This window comes from Sarcophilus harrisii, chromosome 4 (assembly GCF_902635505.1).
Source record: "Sarcophilus harrisii chromosome 4, mSarHar1.11, whole genome shotgun sequence".
Classification (NCBI taxonomy): Eukaryota; Metazoa; Chordata; class Mammalia; order Dasyuromorphia; family Dasyuridae; genus Sarcophilus; species Sarcophilus harrisii.
Genome location: NC_045429.1, coordinates 120,574,678 through 120,580,677, shown reverse-complemented (window position 1 = coordinate 120,580,677; position 6,000 = coordinate 120,574,678).

Here is a 6,000-nt window from a genome sequence, read left to right as displayed (position 1 = left end):
AGGGAAAATACAGGTGGTTGTAGAGAAAATCCCTAAACTTCACCAGCACGTGGCTTCTTTAAAATATTTTGCACAAATAGTGTGGTTGCTTGTTTCAAATACAGGATTTGAGACCCAACTAGATATGGTTAGGAGGTCTAACTTTTGTCCATAAAATAAATCTTCATCACAGAAGTTACTAGTCCACACAGGATTAAAAGCAAAAGTATAGACTCATTAGCAACCTTCTTGAATCATCTGAGTTAAATAGCCCAGATTATAGAGCTCTTTCAGTGTATCTTTCTCACACCAATCCCACTGTTGAAGAGAATTGTGCATAGAGTGATTAGTGTGTAGTCAATTGTATTAAACATGACCTTTATACAATTTGAAATTAGTATTTTGAGTATAGATTTTACAAATTATTCTTGATTCTGAATATGTGTGTGTGTAATTTTTTGTTCCAACTAGCTGCTCTCCTTCCACCAAAAACAAATTCCAGCTTTTTGAATTAAATCACGAGGCATCTGAAAAATGTTGATCTACACTGAAGGAACTCGTTTCCATAAATCTTTATATTTAATATGGAAAAAATAAATCAGATTTAGAGAGGTTAATCACTTTGCCCATGGTCACATATGTTAATGCTGCAGATGGGAATTAATCCAAAGATTTCTGATTCTGAACTTGCTTATATAACACTTCCTCCCATAAAATATATGGTTATTAATTGTAGTACATACACTATGCAACTCATGTAGTTGATAGTAAAAGACCCTTGTGTTCTATTTTATTTTATCGAATAACTAATAAATAAATCATGGTGAATTATATTTCATTAAAAAATCTGGTTCAGCTCCTGAATTTGTTCTGAAGACGTGTTTTATGAGTCAACCTGTCTATGTTTGAGACCCTCTATTCCTTTGTTCTTTTGCTAAATTATGAAATTTCAATTATAAGCTTGTTTTCAAAAGAATAACTAGAGCCTACCTCAATGATCTAAGTTAGTCTGTTTCTATGATGCACAGTATTTTCCCACCTAAAATACCCTTCTTCTTCCATTCTACCACCCTCCCCCAATATCTAAGACATTCATTGTGTTAAACATGGAGAGTAGCTACCCATTGATTGACTGTGTTTGCATTGTTACTCACATCTGAAGATGAATTTTTATTGTGTATTTCTTGAAAGAGCCAGCTTGATATTATAGCTAAAATGCTTTACTTGGAGTCAGATAGGCATGGGTTCAAATACTATCCAGGATATTTACTAGCTGTGTGAATGTGGGCAAGTCACTTAAGTTTTCTGAGTAGTAGGCCCCATTCTATACTTTTGTTTTATTCTTTACATTAAAAAAATCTTTTACTGATGCCTTTTCCATTGTCTATCCGTACTTACTAACTCACCTCTCCATCACTCCCCAAGTAGAAATTCTCCCTTGAAACAAATAAGCATAGTCAAGCAAAAAAAAAAAAATCATCATATTGTCCATGTATAAGAATACTTATCTCATTTTGTACCTTTACCTCTCTGCCAAGAGGTGGGAGTAATGATTTATCATTAGTTTTTTAATTCAGTTGTGTTCCAGTAATGAGAAGAGAACTGGGCATGAAACAATGTGGATGGCGACTATAATATGTACTTTTCTCTACCTTCATAGAAAGAAAAGAAGGAAAGAAGGAAGGAAGGAAGGAAGGAAGAAAAAGTTCTTGCTATAAATAAGCTTATTTTACATTTTATTTGATAATTTTAAAAGTACATTTTTTTATTTCCAAATTCTCTCTTTGCTTCCAGTTCCTCCTCTATTCACTGAAAGGAAAGAAATACAATGTCCATTATAACATATGAAGTTATGCAAAAATTATTTCCATATTAGCTATATGGAGAGAAGGGAAAGCAATTTAAAAAAGTGAAAAAAATGTAGTTTACTTTACACTTAGAGTCCATCAATTTTTTTCTGATGAATATCATTTTCCTTCTAATTGTCTTAGATAGTCTCTAAGTCTATCCAGTTGGTCATTATTAAAATATAGTTATTACTCTGTACAATGTTATCTTAGTTCTGCAAACTTCACTTTTCATCAATTCGTGTAAGTCTTCCCAGGTTTTATAGAAACTATTTCCTCCATCATTTCACACAGTCCAGTGCAAAAGTCCAAAGCCAAAAGATTAGAAATACTATAAATGAAACAGTAAATAGGCCAGTATGACTAGATTGTATAGTACATGGGGCAATCCCCCAAAAGATGAAAAAAGTTGGAAAGATCCTGTGTGGGAAGAGCTTTGAAGGTAAAATGAAGGAATTTAAGTCTTTGAACCAATATGGAGTCATTGAACTTTACTGACTATGCTGTCACTTACATTTTAGGAAAATTACCATAGCAAATGTGAATAAGTTGAATTGGGTTAGGAAGAGACAAAGCAATAAGGGTTTAGAGATATTCTAACAGAGCAATAACTTTATATTACAAAATTACCATATTATAGAAAATGGAATTAAGACCATTCTTTAAATCCCAACACCACATACAGAAAAATATGCCATCTTACCTATGTATTTTTTACTTCATGCACCATTGGTAAATGGTTTAGGAATACACTCTAGATTTAGGAATGGATTTATGCTAAATATTCTATATTCTCAGTGTAAAGAACAGGATTTTTGACTTAGTAGATATGGGTTCAAATCCCATCTTTTCTGCACAGAATTCTTGAAACTTAGCCATCACAATTTCTTGGTATCTCAGATTCCTTATCTATTTAAATGAATAGCGTGGATTATATAATTTTTGCAACTAAGTGCTACAGTGTATTGAATGCAAGGCCTAAAGTCAGGGAGACTCATCTTCTTGATTTCAAATCTGACCCTAGACATTTATTACTGTAACCTGGAAAAGTCACTTCACCCTGTTCACCTCAGTTTCCTCATCTGAAAAATTTACTGGAGAAGGAAATGCAAACTATTTTAGTGTCTGCCCAGGGAAACCCCAAATGGAGGCATAAAGAGTCAGATAAGACTGAAAATGACTGAACAACAAATAACAATATGTTCTTTAAGTTCCCTTTTAACTACAAATCTAATGTAAAGGGTATGAATTTCTAGAATTATTGAAATTTCTGAAATGTCATTAATGGTAATCAAATATTGCAAAGTTAAATAGAATGAGGAGATAAAATCCTTGACTTTATTGGTATCATGCTCTTAATTAGCTAAATGATCCATTTCATTATCATTTTAATTTTTGAAGCACATCAATTTGGCAATTGTATAGAGGCATATTTAGTAACTCTTAGTATGTTGGATAACATTGATAGTAGCTTCTATGAGTAATATTGATTAATTTTTTGCTGCCAAAACTTAGTAATGAAAAATGTATAAATTTCAAAAATTTGAGGAAGCCATATGCAATATATACGATGCATAATATATATAATGACATAAACATATTATTGTTGGCCAATCATTTCAGTTGTGTAAAATTCTTTGTGATCTCATTTAGGGTTTTCTTGGCACAGATATTATAATAGTTTGCCATTTACTTCTCTAGCTCATTTTACAGACAAGGAAACTTCGATATAAAGAGTTAAGTAACCTGTCCAGAATGACACAGCTATTAGGTGTTGGAAACTATATTTTGAATTAAGGAAAAATGAGGTTTGCTACTTTATCTACTGTGCCAGCAAGGTGACATATATGCACATATATAGGTATATATGGATATATATGGCTTATAGACTGTATATGTGTACAACACACACAACTGCACATATATATAATGTTATATATAATATGTAGCATTATGTATATTATTATCTATAGTAATATATGTTACATATAAGGCAAATTATATATAATATTGTATTGTGTATTATGAAGGAAAGACATGGAAGCATAAAATAATTCTGTCTTTCACACTTAATTTCTCTACTAGTCTGTACTCAGCAACTGTCAGTATTCTAATAGAAATGTTCTGATAGAAGATTGGTTAAAATTGTTATATCTCTCCAATCAACTAGCATATTTGATAATACACTATTCTAATTTTATCTAATATTCAATTTGAAAACATAATTAATTTGTCCTTGATTACAAAAACTCACTTTTGTGTGTGTGTGTGTGTGTGTGTGTGTGTGTGTAACTCTTCCACTCACTTCTCCCTTCACCCCCTTCAACTGTGAACAAGGAGAAAACCCTGCACAATTGGTTGCTGCTAAGTTCTCACAGTTTATTCTTAAAGTTTGCCTGTAGGTAAGACCAGGGATAAACAAATGAGAATCGGACTTCTAGCCAAGATGGTGGAGAGGAGGCACACAGCTGTGTAGGCTCCGTGTTTTCTCTTAGAATTCATTTCATGACAAGCCTCTGAATTAATGCTTAATTGAAAAAAACCCCACAAATAGTTACCAAAAGAAGATATCCTTGAGATTCGACAGGAAAGGTCTGTTTTTGCTCAAGAGCGGGGATGGTTCTAGATTGTGCACAGGCTGAGGGCAGCGGCTGTGAGAGCATGGGAGACAGCTCACAGTCGAGAAGACCGGAGTGGGGTTGCGGTGTGATCTCAGCCACTCTGTGGGCAGAGCTTTGCTACAGGATCAGATACTGTGCCCTGACAGCAAGTCAGTAGCCCAGCAGAGAAGTTAAAAACACTAGGGTGAAGAATACAACCCCAAACAGCAGGAGTTTCTTGGGACCTGGCCACCCCTCCCCCACAGCATCTCAACATGCTCTCAGAGTCTCAGAGTGCAGGCACAGCACAGTCCTACTGGTGCCTCGATGCTGCCCCCCGCAGTCTGTAAAGGAAGCTCGGTAATACCACCCAGCCTCTCCCCCCAAAAAAGCAGATTCCATTTGTTTGTTTTTTTCTTCTTTTTTTCTTGGCTAGTTTGTCTCTGATTCTTCTCTTACAAAATGAGCAAAAAAATGAAAAGGACCTTAACCATTGACAGCTTTTATATGGATAGAGAGCAGACTTCAAACCCTGAGGAGACTACAAATCCCCAAAGGAGGAGATCATCTGTTCCTCAGCACAGATGAATCTCATAGAAGAAATTAAAAAGGCTCTCACAAGAGAGCTAGAAGAAAAATGGGAAAAGGAGAGGGAGGCTTGGCAAGAGAGTCTGGAGAAGTCATCCCACTCATTTAAATACAGAGTAGATAAAGAAATCAAATCCTTGAAAAATAGGATTAGTGAACTGGAAAGAGAAAATAGCTCTCTAAAAAATAAAATTGGTGAAATGGAAAAAAATTCCATAGAACAAAACAACTCAATTGGACAATAAGAAAAAAGATATAAAAAAAGTGAGTGAAGAAAATACTTCACTGACTCGAGGAGACAACAAGAATCAGTCAAGCAAAACCAAAAAAATCAAACAATGGAGAAAAATGTGAAATACCTTCTCAGGAAAACAACAGACCTAGAAAATAGGTCTAGGTGAGACAATGTGAGAATTATTGGACTCTAAGAAAAATATGATGAAAAAAAGAGCCTGGACACTATTTTCCAGGAAATTATCAAAGAGAACTGCCCAGAAGTCATAGAAAGAGAGGGTAAAATAGACATTGAAAGAATTCATTGATCACCTACTGAAAGGAATCCTAAAAATCAAAACACCAAGAAATATAGTGGCCAAATGCCAGATCCCTCAGACAAAGGAAAAAATATTGCAAGCGGCTAGAAAAACCCAATTCAAATATAGAGGAGCCACAATAAGGATCACCCAGGATCTAGCAGCATCTACATTAAAAGATCGAAGGGCCTGGAATATGATATTCCAAAAGGCTAAGGAACTCAGTATGCAACCAAAAATAACTTACCCAGCCAGAATGAGCATCTTTTTCCAGGGAAGAATATGGTCATTCAACAAAATAAGCAAATTTCACCTATTTTTGATGAAAAAACCAGAACTTAACAAAAAGTTTGATCTACAAATATAGAACTCAAGAGAAACCTAAAAAGGTAAAAAGAAATCTTGGGAACAATATTTCTGCTATAAAGATGTATAAAGAATACATATAGATGA